Here is a 22341-nt window from a genome sequence, read left to right as displayed (position 1 = left end):
AGAGCATAGTCAATGTCACTGAACTGTGCATGTAGAAATTTTTGAAACGGTGTATCTTTGGCTATGTGTATTTTCACCAAAAAAAAAAGAGGTTGAGAAGTTAGAGGGCTGATATGTTGTGGGGTTGTTAACCAATGTCATAAAACAACATGTGTACTTCTGGTTCATGAGAAACTATTTGTTCTGTAAGCCTTCACCTGAAGTACAATAAAAAATAAATAGAATAAAATAAAACAAACAAACAAACACCAAATCGGATCACATCATTCCCTGTTTAAACTTCTTCAACGGCTGTTCACAGCCCTTTATTCATAAAGAATAAAGTCCTTTATAGCCTTGTGTAGAAGGCCTCTCTTGCCCCATCTCCTGCCCCTTCCTATCCTACTCAATGTTTTGGCCTTGCTGAATGATAGAATGCACCAAGCTCTCTCTGTATCTTTGCAAATTCTCTTTCCTGCTGGTTGTTCTCTGTTGTCCAAATCACCTCCTTGCCTAATAACTTCCTTTTGTCCTTCAGTCACCATTTCCTCCACTAAGTCCTTTGTGACTGAATCTTCTCTCTGCAGTCTATTAGGCACTATCCCAGAGCTCCCATAGACCTTATCTGTCTCCCTCTAGAGTGTGAACTTTTGGAGGGAGAGACTGGGGTCTTTTTCATCTTTCTGTTTTCAGAACTTTGCATAATGTTTGGAATATGGTAGGTATTCAAAATGATTTTGGATGAATGAAGAAAGAGTTGTTGTTATTGCTGTTGAGTCAACACTAACACATGGTGACCTTATATATAGTAGAATGAAGTGCTGCCTGGTCCCAAACCATCTTCATGAGCACTGGTATGTTGAGTCCAATGGTGTGGCTATTGTGTCAATCCATATCAGTGAGGGCTTCCCTCATTTTTATTGGCCCTTTACTTTGCCAAACATGTATTCTTTCCTAGTGATTGGTCTTTCCTGATGACATGCCCAAAGTGAGTGAGTCAAAGCCTCGCCATCCTCACTTCCAAGAAATATTCTGGTTGTATATATTCTAAGACTGATCTGTTCATTCTTTTGGAAATCTACAGTATATTCAACATTCTTTGCCAACACCACAGTTCAAATGCATCCATTCTTCTTCTGTCTTCCATTTTTTTGAATAATGAAAAAAGAAGGCAGAAGAAGAACAAAGAGTGAAAACTATTTTCAGGGACACAAAAGAAAAATTGACAAATATCATGTTACCACAGTGAGAAAAGCCACTCAGGAAATAGCTCCTACTTGAGTCTGCTTTGTAATCTTTTGGACCCACACAAGCTCACAAGCTGTAGGTCCAAAGAACAACGACAGCAGCAGCAACATTATCACTGTTGTCATCATTGTAATAACAATAGCAGATTTCATTTACTGAGCCCCTACTACATGCTAAATGTACTATGAATTACATATAAAACATCTCATTTAATCCCCACAAAAAACCCTGAAGTAACTTTTTTTTTATTGATGTAATTAAATGAAGTTTACATTTCAAGTTAGTCTCCCATACAGAATTTTTTTTTAACATACATTGCTATGAGATGCCAACCGCTCACCCCATTCTGCGACAGCACACTCCTCCCCTCCGCCCCTGATTCCCCATGAGCATTCAACCAGCTCCTAACTCTCTCTCTGAAGTAACTTTATTATTATTGACATTTTATAAGAGATGTGATTTATCTCCACATTGTAAGTGGTGAGGTTGGAGTTCCAACCCAGCTATTATTCTGTTTGTTCTCCTACATCTCCTAGTCCCTCTTGCGGTTTTTTCTAGCCTAGATGGGGTAGATGACTATTTCTTGCCTATGCACCATGAGCAGAAGACTTGTATCGACTCTGGGCTGGGATATGATTCTCTACTATCCCTTTACCTCCTGAGGTGACCCCTGAAATCCCGTCTTGAGATGGCAGAGCTTCTATCAGCCTGGGTCACTGAATGAGCAGGAGGAGCAGAATCCCCAGCTAGCCTGTAATGGATACGTAGTAGTGTCAGTGAGAGATAGCATCTTAAAGTTTTAAAGCCATCAAGATTATGGGATTGTTGTCAACACAGCAAGTCCCATTCTACCTTGACTATTCAACTCCCTTGTCTCTTGGTACAAGGCAACTCTGAGGTCCCAACCCCTGTACAAAGAGAATGTGCAAAGTAAAAGGGAGACTCAGTACTTCTCAGCAATCTAAATAATCTCTGTCAACACAAAGGAAGGCTGCCAGACGCCAATTGCTCAAGTAGATCTTCTTGCATTACTAAGTGTCTTAGTCATCTAGTGCTGCTCTAACAGAAACACCAAAAGTGGATGGATTTAGCAAAGAGAAGTTTATTCTCTCACAGTCCAGTAGGCTACAAGTCCAAATTCAGGGCGTCAGCTCCAAGGGAATGCTTTCTCCGTTGGCTCTGGAGGAAGGTCCGTGTCTCAATCTTCCTTTGGTCTGGGAGCTTCTCTGCGCAGGAACCTCAGGTCCAAAGGACGCACTCTGCTCCTGGAACTGCTTTCTTGGTGGTATGAGGTTCCCATGTGTCTCTGCTCGCTTCTCTCTTTTATATCTCAAAAGAGACTGCATTAAGACACCATCTAATCTCTTCAACCTCATCAGTATAACCTCATCACAGTGACAGAATTTACAACACATAAGGAGATCACATATAATCTCATCATAGTGATAGAGTTTACAACACATAAGGAAATCACATCAGATAACACAATCATACAATACTGGGAATCATGACCCAGCCAAGCTGACAGATATTTTTGGGGGACACAGCTCAGTCCATGACACTAAGTATATATTAAGTATGTTTCATCTCCTCAAAGGCCTTAACTGTCTAAGTTGGAGAGACAAGAAGGATGAACCTGCAGTCAACAAAAATACAAATACATGCAATAATTATATGAGTGCATTGTGGAGGTGGTTAGCAAGTGAACGATATTAATCAGGAGTCAGGAACGTAGACTTTGAACTGTCACCTCAGAGTTGGAGGGGGTTTATTGCAGGGTTTTTCAACCAAGGCACAATTAATATTTTGAGTCATGTAATTCTTTGTTGTATGTTGTAGGATATTTAGCAGCATCTCTGGCCTCTACCCATTACCTGCCTGTAGCACTACTATCCCCTCCAGTGTGACAACAAAAAATGTCTCTAGACATTGCCACGTCCCCTGGGTGGGGAGAGGAATCACCCCTACTTTAGAACCACTGGCGTTTTCGATGCAGCTTTTAATGGTCTTCTGTCATATATATTTCTATTAGAAGCTCGACAAACTTAGTTTGGGAAAAATGGCGGTCACTTATATGGTAGGTTTAAGGAGCACCAAGAATGTCTGCCCACAAAAGTCTCTGTTCCTGGAAGATACATTCCCCTGAGACCTCAAGTGGGGATTTATTGTTGTGGGTTAAAGCAAAGAGGCCTTGCTTTCCCTTTTAATGTTCAATATTCTTGGGAGGGATTACACAATGGGCTCTAACCAGGTATTTATATCTCAAAACAGGGATATGAGAATAAATTTGAAATAAGAGGGAGAAAAAAGTAGCAAGACGCTTTGCGCTGAAAAAGTCAGCAAGGCCAAGGAGGCAGAGCTGAGAGCAGGAAGGGTCAGAGGCTCTAGAATAGTGTCACCCACAGCCCCAGGATGAGAGCCTGGGCATTTTCATGGGGAAGGAGGAGGATTAAGAGGAGTTTTTAGAATGCATGAGGAGAGTCTGCAAAGCTTTATCAGATGCAAGCTTGGGGGAACTTTGAGGACACTGGGCTCTGGAGTAAGGAGATAAAGAAAAACCAAAGGATAGAACTCCTCAGAGCCCTGACATGTGTACACAGGCCTGCCCGTCTGGCTATGGCTGCCTGTGGTGCTCTCATCTCACCTCATTTTCTTTCATACTTGAGGCTCAGCCATCCTGACCTTCTTCCAGTTTATGTAATGTTCCATGTTTCTTCCTGATTTTCCACATGTTGAGACTCCTGCCTGGAACCACTTTCTTCTCCATCCTAATTCTTCTCTTCCTCCCCTCTGCCAGTTAACTGTTATTCTTGCTTTAGATCTCAGTTTAGTCTATTACTTCCTCTGAGATTCTTCATAGCACATTTCTCAGTTTATAATTGGATATTGATTTGCGGGATTGTTTTATTATTGATGAGCTCCCTCCCAAACTTAATGTTCTAATGATGGCAGAAAGTATGCCAGTTTTACTCCTCATGGCCTCCACAGAACCTAGTATCAGGACTAGAATATAGTATGTGCTGAATAAATATTTTTAGGTAAATTCATGAGGATCAGGATTTTTCTACTTTATAGTGGTGCCTGGTTGTGTAGAGGCAGGATCCAGAGTGGTAAAAAGAATGGTAGGAGGGAGTAAAGAAAAAAATTACAGCAAAGGGCACAAACCCATCACACCAAAAGTCTTATCTTTGCTATAAAAAAATACTTGTTCTCCTTGACCCAATTCTAGGTCACTAAAAATTATGCAGCTAAAAAGTGGCATTTCTGGCCAGTATAATCAAAGTTATCCTAGAAGGTGTCAGTGACTAGATTATGGGACAGTTTTGGCCAGACCCTAAATTTCTTGTTTCATTTAGAGTTGAACTCTACTGACCAACTCTACTGGATGTGTAGACTCAATGAATCTGAGTCTCAGTTGGGCAGGAAGCAAGTTCTGCTTCCGGGTTTATCTTTCAGAGTAGCGGAGGTGGAGAAGCAATCCCTGAACAACCCTGAACCCTGCTGTCCAACAGTGCTTGAACTTGATTTGAATCACTGTATTTGGGCCGTGTTTAGAGTTATCTGGTAACACTGGAGATCCCATGTAGACATGTGGCAATCCCTTTCTCTACTTCAGATGATTTCGACCATGAAATTCTGCTCCAGATTCAGTTCCTTCTAGATGTGTCCTTATTTAAGGGGTTAGAAAACACCTGAAAAGAAATGGAAAGAGAATCTTCTCTGTGTTATTCCTTATCAAATCAGCTTTCATGAGGGTCAAGGTCAAGACTCAACCAGCAAACTTTTGCTAAGTGTTGACTGTCTGCCTGGCATTGTGCTAGGGGCTGAGGTTTCCGTGTTGATTAGACAAACGTGGAGTTTACAGACTAGATTTCTAAAATCATGAGATCCACCTATCTATCTATGTATCATCTATCTTAACAAGGAGTATATTCAGAAATGAAATAATCAAGATAAACTGATTAAATAACAGTTTAAGTAAATGTTCTGAACTCTTAACAATTAAAGCATTAAAAAAAAAAAAAAAGCCTGAATACAGGCAGACGAAGAGAGCTTTAAAACTTTTAAATCATTTTATATCTATTCAGGAATAAAGATTGCTTTTCTTAACAAGGATTAACAATACAAAATACCCTTCTTTTAATAGTTGATACATATATTTGTGTATGTATATATCACACATCAAGGTGTGTATATGCATATACATGATACAAACTGAGGTGAATTTTGATCTTCCATATCCGATGTGAGCATGTTTACAAAGGTACATGAGGTCTGATGATGGGTCAGAATATTTGAAATTGAAGCAATTTCAGAAAATTAAGGCCATAGAGTAGTCATGTTTATCTCTTAGCCCTTCCTGGTTCTTCTCTTGCTTCCCTCTCTCTTATGACTGAAACCTATTCTCACATTGGATATACATGTATGCAAAACATAGTTCCATTGCCTACATAGAAGGTGTACTCCAGATGGTCCCATAATGATCCTCTCATCCCAGCCGCCTTCGCATCTCCCACCCTATTCCATGACATGCTTGGGACTGGGACATTGAAGATAAAACATAAGGCTTCCCTCAGCACTACTCATGTGTTAGTCCAGGTCCTTCATAAAGCAGATGACAAGACAGAATTAAACATACAAGGATTTGGTTTATTAGGGGAAAGCCTGAAAAGAAAATGGGAGAGGAGCTGGGAGAGCTGTCATACCACATCGCAGGCCTTCTCCCAAGTGAAGGAGAGAGGAAGATAAGGGTGTTGGAAACATTTTAGACTGCTGAGCTGTCCAATATAACTTCTAAGGAAAGTTGGGCAAGGTTCTCGGGGAGCGCCTGACCCAAAGTCACCCATCAGAGGAGTCTTGTGTCTACAAGGAAAGGACTTCCTTAGAGTCCTTGCTATGCTTAGCCTTGGTGCAATCACGGTGATGGATTTCTATATGGATTTCAGAGGGCAGGAGCAGCTGGGGCCCATGACCAGTTAAGCTCCCTGCAGTTGGAGGTCTGTGAGTTGCATTCTCATGGCTGCCACAACTCGTGATTAATTGAGAAGTTGGTTTGGAAAACATGTCTCTTCTATGCGGCAGATGGGAATGTTTTCAAGGTTCTGAGGAAACATTTGGGAGGACAGATCACAGTTTCAATTATTGTAATTTCTTTCCAGAATGCTGGCTGTCTTCTATATAGATGAAGTCATAAAAGAATTGATATTTGGGGAATGAGGTGAATTTTGTTCTTCTGTATCTGATGTGAGCATATATTATAAACCCAGAAAGGTAGATGAGGTTGGATGATGAACTAGAATATTTAAAATTGGAATAAGCTTGGAAATTCAGGCCATAGAGTAGCCATGCTTATCTCAGCCCTTCCAGATTCTTCTTTTGCTTCCTCCTCTCTCATATCTGAAACCTGTTCTCCCATTAGATTGAAAGAACTGGTCCCCACTGTGGAAGATAAGGTAGATTGTCTCCTTTAGCCTTCACTCTTCCTTCTTTTTAGTTGGATAGGTTAGGAAGCTAAAAGCTACATGAATCAGACTCATAGATGTGAAGTTTGTTCTTCAGTGAGGTATACTCAGGGTGAGGTTTGGAACAAAGGCGGCAGATGCCATTTTCTTATAGCTATTGTTGCCGGCAAGCCAGGTCATGACATGAGTGTGTTAGAAAAGTTGGGGTGGTGGGAACAGGATCCCTGTCTAGTCACCAGCTTTTTGGGTTTGAATGGCAGTGGTGGCAGGGGCAGAAGCCGCAAATCCCTCATCTAGTAGCTTGTCATGGTGGTGTGACCTTGAAATCTTTAGTTGAGTGAGTCCTCTCTGTTGGATGCTCCCCTATCCTTCTAATGTTGTTGTAAGCCCATAATACCCACCCACTATTTAGTTCTTTTCTGCTTGAAATACCTGGGGTAGTTCTGTTTACTGCACTCAACTTTGACTATACGGTGACTAAACTCTCCAAAAGAGAATGTTGTTGTTATTTATTTGTTCATTTATTCATTCATTTATGCATTAATTTGTTCAACAAATATTTATTTGTCCATTTAGTTATTGAGTATTGGCCTTGTGTAAGGCACTGAGGATTCTCTGGCGAACCAGACACAGGTTCTTCCCCTAAAGAGTTTACTATCAAAAACCGGGTGTGGAGAGCGGGAGGTACAGAGCGTTATTAATGACTAAAAAGATTTTAAAAAGCCAGCATAGAATGCCTAATTTGCACAAGGCGAGGAAACTAACATTTATTGAGCATCCATATGTATCAAGTATTGTGATGGGGGTTTATATACTTTATCATATTTAGTCATCAAAGCAGTCTATTAAAGCAGTTATCATTACCCCCATTTTTCAGATGTGCAAGCTAAAACTCAGAGAGGTTAAGTGTCTTGTCCAGAGATCTGAATTGGATCTGCCTGTCTCCAAAGTCCGTACATTGGGAAAGCAAACATTAGTAACTTCAGACAGTGCTTTGAATCGCCGTGTCCCCTGAAGACATGCGTAAAGAACAAGGCCTCGGTGCCTTGCCAGCTTCTCAGTGCCTCTGCAGCCCACCCAGCATTCTTTGATCCATTTCTACTTTCCAATTTTATTTTGATTCCTATTTTTTTCCCTTTCCTTTTTGCTTCTGTGGCCTGTCCATCAAATGCCTTTTCTCTAACTTTGATTCTGCTGTTAATTTTCCCTTTGCCACTTTTCTCCTGCCCTCGCTTGGGACCTCTTCCATTTCTGCCTCTCAATTCTTTCTTTCCTTCATCCTCCCTGTATCATATCCTCTCTGTCTCGGTTCTCTCTCTAGGCTCCTTTGAAGCTCACTGTCCCTCTGTGTCATTCATTCTCTGCCTGCCTGTTACATCTCCCAAAGAGAGCCCCCGGCTTAGAGTACATAGACATCTGTTTTTCTGGTTCCATGTTCAGGTTGAGGGACAGATGATATTACCTTCTCTCTTGGCTCTGCCGGTGGATGGGAGAGTTAACAACTCTTACTTGCCTCCTAGTTATCTGTGAAAATTCTCCCTTGCTTGTACATTAGAGTTTTAACTTGCCATCCTTGTCACAGTCTGGAACCTGGCCTGTTTTGCTACACATTGCTCATAAAACTCAGCCCAGCGAAACTGCTCTTCCTTCTTCTTTCTCTGCTTCGCTCTGTAAGAAACTAATGGCTTTTGCAGATGTGCCAGATGCAAAGAGCTGCACATGCATCAGGATGGCATGGAGCATGAAAATCCCTGCCAGATTTTTATTTTTTAAATTATTATTGACCTGTGGTGCAAACTGAATGAGGAATAGAAAAGTCTAAATGAGTTTTGTTCCCAGTTACTTTCCTCTTCTGCTCTGATCACATGGTAATTATGGGAGCCTTTGCTGGAACTTGGGAACTTATCTTCTCTATGGACAGGCAACGTGCCCTGGTTGGGCATCTTCAGGGAGGAGGAGTGGTGGTTTAAAGGATAAAAGAGCAGTGTTTAAAAAGATCATCTTTAGAAAAAGAAACTCCTTCATGCTTGCTTTTTTGAAAGGCAATTTCAGCTTTTTGAAAAGGCTTGCATTTTCTTTTGAACTGGAAGGGAGAAACCAAGGAAATTACGGATCAATTTTACTCTTTATCTCATTTTCCTTGGTGGAGTATCGGATTCCATCCCAATCCTCTGTTTGTCCCCCAAGACTCTAGTGGAGTGATTGCCTTCCAAACCAACGCCTTCCTGAAATTTCAGCAGTAAAGATGCAGATTACTGTTTTATATTTTGTGGTAAGCACTTTAACCTTTTCAAAGAATGTAATCATCACAAATGAATTATTTCACCCTAGATCTCATTTCCTTCTCATTTAATATAAACCCAAATAGGTGGAGTTAGGTGGTTTCCTCCAAATAAATCACCTTTCTTGGCCCTTGGGCTAGAAGGGCCCTTTTCCATCGGAGAGTGGGATAACTGCTGAAAAGTTAATGGGATAGATACAAGACTGAATTAGTGAACAAGTTATCCAACTCAAGGGAAATAAAAGTTCCACTGTACTTTGTGATAGTGAAGTGACAGCTGGAGCTTGGTGTTCAGACTTGGGAACAACACTTTTTGAATGCAACCTAGAAAATGAAATTTCGAGAGGGGGACAATTGGGGTGGTGAGGTTGCTGAAACCCATATTATTATACTTACCACAGTGTGGAAGGCATCCTCTAATTTAGAACACAGGACATGGTGATGTAAAGTAGTAATAAGAATCCTTTATTGAGTATTTAATACATATGCTAGTGCTTTACGTTAATTGTTTTAACCATTATAAAAACTCCAGAGGTAGGCATTATTATCCCCATTTAACAGATAAGAAAACTGAGGCCCAGAGAAGTTAAGAATCTAGCCCAACGTCAGACAGTTAATAAATACCGGAGCCAGAATTCAAACTCAGGTCCCTCTAAAGGTGATACCCCTAAAGACACCACAAGTATGCTCCAAAAAGAAGAGATGGTGGACAAAACAGCTGCTTGGATGGTGAGGGGGAAAGAAAAACGTCTTTTGTGTTATGCATGGTTGTGTCTTTACACCTTTCCACTTGGTATGGTGAGAAACTGCATTACCTCTTATTTCCATGCATTAGCAAGGTGAATGCATCCCACTTGTCCCAATTTAGAGAGCAAATGCCATGGCAGAGGTTCAATGGAAATTTTCTCCCTTGTGTTCCAATCTATTGCTGATGTGACAAGGACAGAATTGTCAGAGCAGCTCCTAATTAAATAGTTCAGAGCTTCATTAAGAAGATGTGGTTGGATGTAGGACTCCCCAGGCAAGTGTTGACATCACAGTTGACACTAATTGGTTCCTCGGCTGGCAGCCTCAGCACGACATGGGAACTGGACTGAGGGGAGGGCAGGGCTACCGGGCTTGCTGAAACTACTTCCGAGGCCGCTCAGAGATCATCACTACTGCTCAGGAAGGGAATTCCCATCGGCACAAGCTAGGGACTAGGATTGGGCTTGTCACTTTGGCTGTCTCTCCTTCAGAGAGCCAGTGGAGCTTCTAGACTCATAGCATTTGTGCAGGGGTTGTGCTGTGCTGCTTCAAGTACACACACGTGTGTGTGCCCACATGTGTACGGGCACATGTGCAAGTATGTGAGCGTTCAGATACCATAGAGGTATGGGAGTCTGTTACAGAAGCAGGACTAACCTAGTTAATTTATCTTCCTGCTTTGAGGATGTAATAAGTGTTCAGGACACCGGGCCGCTTTAGGAGGCTTTCTGTATAAAAACAAAATGAATCATTGCCCTTGAATCTTGATAATCAGAGCTGGTGAAAAGTGCTGGGCATCCATTTGTTCAGTCTCAGCTCCATGGCAGAAGCTTTGTGTTGGGTTCTCACTGCATTGGGGTCCTTCCTGACTCAGGGACTTAGGGCCAACTCTTTATTTCATGCCCAGTACCACGTAAGTCACCCTAAGACCAGAAAATACTAACACCAATAACAGATCTTCAAAACTTCCCAATTGAGAAGGTGCTGCTCTAACAGATGAACAGATGCCCCTATATTCTGCATAAAAGGCTTTTTAATAAATCTAGTCTGGGTGGTTTGAATTCTGGAATGCCATATACTGTGAAAATGTATATACTCTGTGGGCATTTCCTCTAAATTATAATCCCAAATACTTACACTGCCCTGTGGCTTCCAGTAGAGTTAACCCAAGCTGGGCTATTCATCTTACTGAGCTAACTATGAATCACATGTCCTGCAGGGCACACTGGTGCGTAGGGAAAAGCACAGGGTCATGCAAACATCAACATCAATATCAGGATTCTGGATCCATCCCTGATTTGTTTTTTACTTTGTTCCATGAGATACTGAATGATACAAACAACAATATTTTGATTTCACAAGGGACAGTTACTATTTTCTCAATTCTGTAGGTGATGAAACGGAAGCTTAGAGAATATAAAGGACTTACATAAGGCCTTACAGTTGGTTAGAGGCAGAGCAACAACGTACTTCCATTCTTCTAGCCCTATATTTAATTTCCTTTTTTTTTTTGCCGTGTGATTTTCCCGATAACGTTTCCTTCTTTTTCTCTTACCGGCCTGTAGACTTCCCCATGGTAGATCGTACATACTTTCAGCATTCTCCTTCTTGTTACCAAATAATTTTGGTCAATTTCCATGTGTGTTCGATATCATACACACACCCTATGAAAGCACAAGGTAATTCAAAGCAACTGAACAGTGGTTACCTATCTCCAGACGTAAGAAAATCCGACTTCTGGCAGGGAGGATTCAAGAACCTGGTATTTGCACTGCCTTTCCTGTTGTTGTTAAGTTGCTGCTGAGTCAATTCCAACTCACAGTGACCTCGTGTGTGCAGTGGAGAACTGCTCCATAGAATTTTCAAGGCTGTGACATTTGGAAGAAGATCACCAGGCCTGTCTCCCGAGGTGCCTCGGGGTGGGTTCGAACAGCCAACAATTTAGCTAGTGGTTGAGAGCTTAACCCTTTGCTGCACCACTCAGGGACAATGCCTTTCCTGAATCGTTGAGTAAATGAAAGAAGCCATGTGGCTGCCCTTTCAACCGTCAACCTACAAAACCAAAAAAAAGAAAAAAAACCAAACCCATTGCCATCAAGTCGATTCTGACTCATAGCAACCCTGTAGGTCAGAGTAGAACTGCCCCACAGAGTTTCCAAGCAGCGCCTGGTGGATTCGAACATGCCGACCTTTTGGTTAAGCAGGCGTAGCACTTAACCACTACACCACCAGACTTCAAGACCAATGTGTGCCCTATGATGTGAGAGTACATACTAAGCATTTGCAAGATAAGAGAAATACTGTGACAGTTCATTTACAAATTAGTTTTGACTACTGGTTCATCTGTAACCTAGATACTGAGTAATACACTTGAGAAAGTGTTTGTTTCTTTTTAATCACCTTATACCTCTTTAACTCATACCTATCTCCCAGCCCCAGTGGAATTCTATCAAAGGAAGGGAAACATGTTGTTTTTTATTATCTCTCTTGTTCTCTTTGTGGAGCTTGAAGCAATACTTAAACAGTTTGGAATCATAGCAGCAAAAAACTAACAAAAAATGACCAAAAATTACTGTATGAAACTCTTTCTTATATGAACTTAATAAGTTAACATATATCTGAGAAGGAAGTTGCCACTTTTTCTAAATCTAGTCTGGGTGGTTTGAATTCTGGAATGCCACGGATCACGTACTCTCGCTCTCTAACCTACTGCAAGGAGTCTAATGCCATTGCCTTGAGCACGACTGTCTTCCCCTTTAGTTACTTGGGCAGCTGGCCTTGTCATTGTTCCTCCTGAAACTCCAATTGGGTTGAGGTGGCCTCTTCTCTCCTCTCTGCTGCTAGCCCAGGGTGTGTTCTCATCCCTGGGGGCTTGCCACAGGGCATGCTTCCTCTGCTTTGGACTTGGCTGTCTGAGGGAACGAGCACCAAGTGGTGAGATGTCTCCATCTTCTTGCTCTGAGAGAAGCATCATCAAGTGGGTTGGATTTGAGAGGAAAAGGATCGACTCAGTGAGATCACGGACGTTGTGACATATTGTCAGCCAGGCACCAGAGGCCTCGGAACTGAGGCTTTTACCTCCTTTTATTCTCAAGGAATGCTGTCTTCATATCTCAGTTTAAAGCCACTGTAGCTTCTCTTAATGGGACATTTGGCCTTCTTATTCGAGGGGGCATTAGCTTTGACCTGCCCAGAGCACCATCTTGGGTGGGAAAGGAAGTCTTTCCCTGACTTCCCTGGGACCTACTGACCAAGAACAGAGGGGTGCAGAAACAACTCTCAGCTTCTGCTTTTAATGAGGATGCAGAAGGATGGTTGTAAGAATTTTTGGATCAAGGAGAGAAAAGAGCAATAATTGTTGTTTTTTAAGGAGAGATAGCATGCCTTATTATTTGAATAGCAATTAAATGTTACTTGAGATTTCTTTTTTGCCTCAATCAATAGTTGTTTTTAAAAGGCTTTTATTTATTCATTCATTCAACAGATATTTAATATGCTCCTTTTATTTCTTTAACATTAATAACATTTATGACTTCCTTATTTTGTGCCAAGCACTGTGTTAAGTATTTTTAAAGCAGTATTTTGTTTCATCCTCTCAAAAACTCTATGGGGAAGGTATTACCAATCCTGTTTACTAAATGAGGAATGGGTTAGACTCAAATCCATAGATAGAATCTTAAGAGGTTAAAGGTAATTAAGGGCAAAGAGCTAATAAGTGTTATGGAGATATACTAAAAAGAAACAGTCCTTGCCTTAGAAGTCTAGGATGTTAGAAGTAGAAGGAACCCTTACAGATTTCCCATACACCTTCTTGTTTTACAGAATAAAGCTCAGAAAGCTTCAGTCACTTGCTCAAGGACCCCCAGTAATTCGAGGCAGAGCCTAGACAGGAACTAAGAACTCCCATTTCTCTGCCCAGTGTTCTTTCCTATATGCTGCCCTCCTCCAGGAGTTTAGAATATTGGAAGGGATATCACTCTTTAACTCCAGCTCCCAGCATTATAAAGGGGAAAGTGAGTATATGCATAATGCAAAAATGAGGGGTACAGATGAAAAGTTCCATAGGTGCTAAGACAAGGGGGAGATCCTTGGGGCTGCTGGTGCTCCAGGAAGGTCTGGTAGAAAAGGGGACACTTTAGCTCAACCCAAAGGGAGTGTAAGATCTGAGTATACAAAGGGAGAAGAGAATAGGCATTCTAAGAAACAGTCGGATCAAAAGCTTTGAGTTTCGGGTAGGATAAAGAGGAGACACACCTAGTTGGCAGAGGCTTCGAACAGGCCAGTGATGGGAGACAAGGAGGCAGGTTATGCTGAGTCTTGCCTGTCAGGTGTAAGTGGGGCAGGATGGAGGCAGAGGGAGCAGCCTCTACAAATAATCTAGAAGTAAAATGATGAGGTCCTGGGCAAGAGTGGTAGCTATGGGAGGAAGGAGAGAGAACATTTTCATGTGGTGACAAGATGTAGGGCATTTCAGGATTTGAATATGCGTTTGGGAAAATAGGTCGATGATGGGGGAGGAGGTGGAGTGAGGAGCTGTCTTTGGGAAGCAGGAAAGATGTGGTTCAACTTTGGGTTCAGAGTGAGGTGCAAGGCCAGAAGGCTGCATGCAGATGATTTGCACCCTATTGATTTTCCCAGGCAGGCCATTTTCACCTCATTGATTTTCTCGGTTGATTGGCCTGTGTTCTCTTGTTGGTTAGAGGTCACCGTGTTCCCTGTAGATTTATTTTTGGCCTCTTTGCTACTTCCCCTTGTTAGTGTGTGCTGCTCTAATCCTAACTGCCAGCTATTGACCAAAAATGACACTTCTACCTTGGTAGCTTTACTGTTTGGAGAAAAGTTGAGAGTGCAATCAAGAAATTGAACTTACTGAGGAGTTTGGACTGAGCTCAGCTACCCCGAGAGAGATGTCACCATGGATGGATAGAGGTGGGTCTGTGTTGGTGGGATCACAGGAAAGAGACATTGTTCACATGTGTTAGATGCTTGGATGGACTGTAAGGGGCAGGTAGGCAAGTGACTAGACTGATCCACTCCAGCTCTCTCTCCTTCCCACAACTGCAGCTGAGCCAACCTAGTCAGAGACAGTCAAGAAATGTCCCTGGGCAAAGTAGCTTCCTTATCCTGGTCTCAATATCTATCTCTGTAAAGTAAAAAGTTGGTATAGATGTGTGATTGCCATATCTGGCTCCTGGTTGCTAAAATCATATCATCTTACCCCAACAAGGTCTGCTTCAGTAGGTCTAGAGTGGAGCCTGGGAGTCTGCATTTTAACAAACTCTAGGTGATTTTTACAAATTGGTCTGAGGCCTGGTATTTGGAGACCTTTGTTCTGAGTTCCCTCCAGGTTCCTAGTTTTACATTTTTGCCCTTCTCTTTGGGTCCGGGGGTCTTTAGAATGTGCTGTCTCCCCTGTCCATGATGACCTCTTAATTCTCTACTCTTCATGTAACCAAGTCCTTCCTCTCCTTATATAAAATCTGCTTTTCTACCTTAATATGAATGTAATACATCATATCACACATCCCAGTACTATATGCATTTTAAGCCATCTTATTGTTGTGGAATGACAGTGTTTGGTCCTAGTTAAAGGGCTTCCGAGCACTAAGGAACAGGTAGGGAAAACATCTTAAGGGGTTTCGGATGGGACCAGGTCTTCTCTGTGAGAGAGGTGGTCTGTGAAAGGGCATTCCTGTACTTTAGCTCCAGATTATTCCCCCTAACACTCCAAGGGAGGGGGTGGGAAACCACAGCAGATTTAATTTCTTCCTACCTATAGATTTTGTGCCTCTTGCCAGGTCCCAAACGTAAATAAATACTCTCTAAGCAGTAGAACTGTTTTAGCTTCTCTGGAGAAATTCTTCCCTAGGAATAATAATAATGGATGATAATGGTTATAACGACCTTTACTGAGTGCTTACTAGGGTCTATACAGCCTGTGCTAAGTACTTTCATATATCATCTCCATTTAATTCTCACAAAAACCTATGAGATGGATACAGTTGCTATCCTCATTGACAGATGAGCAAATGAAATTTAGAAAGGTTAAGTAATATGCCCACAACCACATAGCTGGTGAGTGGTAGAGCAAGGATTGAGCCCAGCTTTTGGTCTTTAAGACTATTCTACTCACAACTCCTAGGACAACATCAGTTGTTTTTTTTTTTTTTTTTTTAAATTTGCATATAGGTCTACATGTTTTGACAAATACATAGAGTCGCATATCTGACCTCACCATCAAGAATCATCACTTTCAAAATGTCGTCTGCGCTACATCTTTGTAGTCAACCCCACCACCAACTCATGGCAACCACCGATATATTCTTTGTCCCAATTGTTTTGCCTTTTCCGGAGGTCTTATAAATGGAATCATACAGTATGTATGCTGCTTTTAGGGTCTGGCTTCTTTTGCGTCACAAAATGTATCTAAGTTTCATCCATGTTATTTCATGTATCAGAAGTTTGTTATTTTTTATGGCTGAGTAATATTGTGGATTTGAAATTTGTCTGATCTTTGTTTACTTATTTTTTTTTGTAAGAGTGAGAGTGATGATTTTTCCAGCTTTCTCCATACCAAACTGAAACCCTAAGTCTCACCATGCCCTCTTAAGCCTCCCCGCATTTGCACATGTTGTTCTCTCTGCCTGAGAGTCCTCTCTCTTATTTCCTCTACTTGAGAACCTCCTGTTTGTCTCAATTCCTAACCTCATGTTCTCATCTTCTCAGAAGACAGGGGCAGATTTACAGAGAGATTAAACCATTAAATCACTTTAGGGTTTAATAGACAAAATCCAGGATTTATGGTCAGAAGACCTAGAACTTGAGTCTCAGCTCTATCCTTGGCAAGTCCCTCGTCTCACTGGAGCCTCAGTTTCCTTATCTGTAAGGTAGGAATGTCAACATATGCCCGATCTTCTCACCAGATGACATAGTGTGTATGGCAATGCCTGATACACTCTAAAATCTCAGTTCAAGCCCATTGACCCAGCACAAGGCTTGTCCTGAAGAAGACCCTGTTCTTCCCAGCAACTCAGGAGGGCTAGTGACCCAGGTGGAGCTGGCTTGGGCTTGTCTCATAGTGGAATCTCTAGAGGTTCAGATATTGCCCTCAGCCTGCAGCCATGGAGCAGAAAAGGCAGAAGCAAATGGCTGGCCAGTCCCCAGAAACCCTATCTTTCCTTGTTTTATTTACAAAGCTTGCTGCCAAACACTAAAGGAAATAAATTGATTTCCATCTTTACAGATGTGTTAAAATTGCTGTAACACCTCATAATACCAAATAGATTTACTGTATAAATTGGAACATAATTGGTACTTCAGGCAGGTCACAAATCTACTTTGGCAAGAGCATATCACTCACAGTACGTTGATTATAAAAATTAGTGAATTCAAGACAAACATTGCATTCTCTGATTCTTGGCACAACTCCCTCCAAATCCTGCATGCATTACTGCTGTTGAGCTAAAAGATAGCTATCCATCAGGTCGCTTGATTCTCTGCAGGCCTGATTTAGGTGGTACTTACGCTACTGGCTCCACCAAGAACGGTAGATCTCATTTATTAAATCTGCCAGGCAGGAGCCTAAATGACGGGATTTAGTAATATTGCACTAATCGGTTGCTTTTATTTACTGCTCCCTGTCTTACTAATGTAAATCTTCTCACGGAGAGTGTTTCCTAATTCATTGAGTTTGACTCCTTCCTCGTAAGAAGCAGGGGTGGGTCATTGTCGGGTTTATCCTCATGGAAGTAGCATTTTTTGAGTGTCTCTGTGCAGTGGACAATGTTGGTGTTTTACCTAGATCCCCTCAGATACCTTTGTAATGGTGTTTTGTATATGTTGGGGGGGGAGGGGCAGGGAGAGTGTGTGGGTGCAGCAACCTGGGCTTTGGTATGCTTTCACTTCCAACAGCGGCCAATGGTAAATGCACTTGGCTGCTAACCTAAAGTTTGGGGGTTTGAATCCACCCAGAGGTGCCTTGGAAGAAAGATCTGGCAATCTACTTCTGAAAAAATCAGCCATTGAAAACCGTCTGGAGCACAGTGCTACTCTGACACACGTTAGGGTGCCTTGAGTTAATCTTGAGGGCAATTTTTTTTTCTGGCCCTCAGGCTACCTCCCTCAGGCTACTTGAGCCTGCTCTGGGCATTGACATCTTACAGGTGTGGCCCTTAACCAATGACTGATGGGTTCAGGAGTTGGAAAGTCCAGTTCCCTTGACTCAGGTTGGGACAATTCTAAGATGTAACTTACACGCCAGATTCTGCTGCAGGATTAGGCTGCAGTCACTCTCTATAAACTATGCCTGAAATTGTACTTTTGCTTGGCTTTTTCCCTTCCCTGCCTGTTTCTCCCATGCCCTAATGGCTTCCCCTGGGAGCACTTCCTTAATGAATCATGGACACAAGAATCCTTGTCTCAGGGTCTGCTTCTGGGAAACCTGATCTAAGATGCTCTGTGTGACAGATACAGACTTAGCACTTTAAGTTCACTATCTCATTTAATCCTTATGATAAATCCTATGAGTTAAGTATTATTACTACCCTCATTTTATAGATAAAGATATGAAACTCAAAGAGAGTTAAGAAACTGAAACACTAGTGTTCCAGTTACCTACTACTGCATAATAGACCACTCCCAAACTTAGTTGCTTGGAACAACAATCATTCATTTTGCTCATGAACTTGCAATTTGGGCAATGCTTATTGGGGCCAGCTCATTTCTGTTCTACGTCGTGTCAGCTGGGGAAGCTCCACTGGAACTGGATGATCCACTTTCAGCATGGCTCATTCACATGACTGGCAAGTGGATCTCTCTACATGGGCTTCTCCATGGAGTGGCTTGGTGGCTTGGGCTTCCTCAGAGCATGGTGGCTGGGTTCCAAGCTCAAGCATCTTCTCAAGAGACAAGAAGTAAAAGAGGACAGTTTCCGAAGATCTGGGCTTAAAAATGGGCACTGCCTCACGTATAGTATATTCTATTAATTAAGCAGTCACAGAATTTAGATTCAAAGGGAGCATATGGAGACCTCACCTCCTAATGGGAGACGTATCAAAAATTTGGGATCATATTTTTAAACCACCATAGTAGTATGCTAGTAAGAGGTGAGGGCAAGATTCAAATCCCGGCCTGCCTAAATCCACAGTCTCTCCTTTTGCTTTGGCCTCTAAATGTTCTGAGTGTTCATCATTTCTTCCTTCTCCTTACTGATTTAGCTCTTCTCTGGTGTGATGTTCTGCCCTTCATCGAACATATGCCTTCAGAGAATCATCCGGCACGCTTTAAGATGCGTAATCTACTTTAGTGTGGAGGATCCAATAAACCATCCCTCCTCTGTGGCTAGAAAAAGAGACAAATAAATTATCTTCTTAATTGGAAACTGTAAACCAATTTGCAATGTTAAAAGTATTTAAATGGCAAAGATTTGCCTTGTTAATTTGTACTGAGTATTCAATAATGGGAGATGGGGTTTCTGTGGTTAAGTGGCAGACAATGATGTGTGAGCAGAGCATGTGTGGATTCAGGGAAAGGACAAAGAGAATATGAGGCTGACTTATAACAGGGTTTCAATATGTGATGAGTGAATAAATAGAGAAGCAGGAGGGCTTGGGGTTAGTCAAGGGTAGGCATTTGGAATTTGGCAGCCGTTTGTGGAGAGGGAGAAAGGGGATTTTTGAGCAATATTATATTTAGGCTTCTGGATAGTAGAGATGGACGCCCAGAACCTGAGGCTGGAGTACCAGGCAGGTGTGGGTAACAAGGTAAGAGACAAGTAGATACAATTATAATACACAGTCAGAAAGGGACCAGAGACAGAATTGATGCTAAGTCACTAAGCCCTTGTGTTTAAGGCTTCTAAAATTCATCAAAGTGAGCCCTGATGGTGCAGTGATTAGCACTTTGCTGCTAACTGAAAGGCCAGCGGTTTAAACCCACCAGAGGCTCTGAGGCAGAAAAGACCTGGCATCTGCTCCTGTAAAGATTACAGCCTGGGAAACCCTATAGGGGCAGTTCTACTCTATCCTATAGGGAGAGTTGCTCTGAGTCAGAATCGACTCCAGGGCACACAACAATGACAACAGCAAAAAATTCACCAAGTCTAGGAACAGCAGTAGTTTTGGAGCCTAGGGGAGAGCCGAACTTACAGGTGAGTGCTCACTTAAGGCAGCTGGTGGGAAAAAGACTAGAAGGAGGCCTGTGCAGGTTGTTATCTCAGGAATCTGGGGAGAGCAATTTTGGCTGACACCCAGGGGCCGTGAGAAGGAACTGGGGCTTTATATTCAAAATAGGTCTTATTTTAAAAACCAGCTCCATGACTTCTGCTGTTTGATCTTAGGCAACTTATTTTACATTTCTTATCCTCCTTTAGCAATCAGCAAAATAGGGACAATAATAACTGTTTTGCAGTGTCATTGAAAATACTGACCAATAATGCATACAAGGTAGTTGGCACATAACAGGTGCTCATGAATGGTCAGGAACGGAGAGACGGTAATTTTCCTGGGAGTGAAATGGGTGAAGCATAATTGAACTAGGACATCTATGATGAAAGGAACCAAGCTGAGCCCTATAACTCAGGTGGGTGCCCAGTTTACTTGCTGGGGTGGATTCTGTACTCTGAGTTTCCAATTACAGTAGAATTGTCCTACTCATTAGAATTGTCCTATTTGTTCTGTAGCCAATAGGAAGTAGAATGAGCTGGAAGCCTTACTGTGGAGGAATGATTCAAAAGAAACATCAGGGGCTAGACTTTGGGGATAGAATTACAGAATTTCAAAGCTATAAGGAGCACAATGTAGTACCATCACAGAAAGCTGAGGATTGGGAAGGGGAAATGACTTACCCAAATTCACCAGCTAGTCAACGGAAGAGAGCACTGATGGCGTTGTTGTTAAGCACTTGGCTGCTAACCAAAAGGTTAGAGGTTTGAACACACCCAGCGGCTTTGCAGGAGAAAGAACTGGTGATAGACTCCCATTAAGATTACAGCTTAGAAGACCCTATGGGGCAGTTATACTCTGTCACATGGGGTTGCTATAAGTTGAAATCAACTGCATAGCACCTAACTAGCAACAAGAAGTCAGTAGGAGAGGAGGAATTGCAACCTGGTCTTTAACTCTCAATCTCCTATAGTGGCCGTTTGTTTGTACCACTGATGCTGAAGCTACTCTAGAGAGTAAAGTTCTAATAATAATGATGATAACGATAGCAACAACAATCATAATAGCAACAACAACATCATTAACAACTGTTATTATTCACAATCTTTACTGAATGCTTATGAACTAGGAACAAGTGCTTTATATGAGTATTTCATTTAATCTTCACAATAACCCTTGGGGGTAGGTACTATTAATCTACGCTTATAGATGAGGAAACTGAGAAAACTTACCCAAGGAACTTGCCTGAAGTCATGGAGCTAAGGAGTGGTAGAGCCAGGGTGTGGCTCTTGGGCCCCTGCTCTTGACCCTTATGCCACACAGCCACCTACATGTTTTGGTGGCTGGAATGATGAAGACCACATAAGATGGCAGATGGTTGGTGGGTGGCCAGCCCTGGTGTACATGGTCTTCCTTTGCCATTGTTTCTGAGTCCTGTCTGACCTGCAGAGCTATCTTCTGCCCCTTAATAAAATTTGTGAAAGTCTTTTGTTGCTACTTACCTGAGGATCCTGTTCAAGTTACAGGTTACTTCTCTAGGATGTATTTGCCACTATTTTATATACTAGCAGTGTTTTAGATGGAACACTAAACACAGGTTTTCTTTTATTCCACCCAGGTTTATCATAGCTAAAGCTTTTGCTGGCAATCAGGACATACCAATATCTCCCAATAAAAAAGCAAGTTGAGTGAAAACTGAGAGGTTTTTCCTCTGGGTCCTACATCTAAGGAAAGTTTCATAAAGGGCCTCTCTAGTGAGCCGAAGGAGTGACTGCTTGAATAGGTACAAAGGGATTGTTCTATGTGTAGGAAAAAAGGAAAAACCTAACAGTAATAAAAGAAGAAAAAGAAGGCGACCAGGCACAAATATGAAAGCTAGATACTCAGTTTCCCAGCATTGCTTGCAGCTAGAGGTGATCATGTGAATTGTTTCTGGCCAATAAGATGTATATCTGAAAGCATATCTGAAAATATTTTTGCTTTCCTGATACAAAGGATAGGTAGGAGAGACGTGCTTACTCATTTCCTTCTTCTCTCCTTGAGCTTGTACTTGATGCCTGGAGTGTGGCTGTTATCTTGTGACCACGAGGCAGCAAGCATGAAGATGAAAAACTAATACCCTAAAGTTGATGGAGAAGAAATATAGAAGGAACCTGGCCCCTTGAGCAGCTATACTCCTTTAGCTAGTGTTTAGCAGCTAAAATAACACTATCCAACACCTACCTTGTTGACACATGAGAAAAATAATGCACAACTTGGTTACTAAAAAAAAAAAAAAGATACTAGATGTTTCATATGTTAACAAGATTTGAAAAATTGCTAAGAAGTTAGCAATGTCAGTGGGTCAAAGAATTAATAGACTTAAGGATAATTAGAAGCGAAAAACTTGGATTAAAAAGAACGTGGTGAGCTAGTGGGAGAATCTGAGAAATCCAGTTTGTTGAATAGCTAGATTTTGTGTTGA

Source organism: Trichechus manatus, unplaced genomic scaffold, assembly GCF_000243295.1.
Source record: "Trichechus manatus latirostris isolate Lorelei unplaced genomic scaffold, TriManLat1.0 scaffold00010, whole genome shotgun sequence".
NCBI classification, from domain to species: Eukaryota; Metazoa; Chordata; class Mammalia; order Sirenia; family Trichechidae; genus Trichechus; species Trichechus manatus.
The sequence above is the reverse complement of the archived record's forward strand: the minus strand, read 5'-3'. Positions refer to the sequence as shown.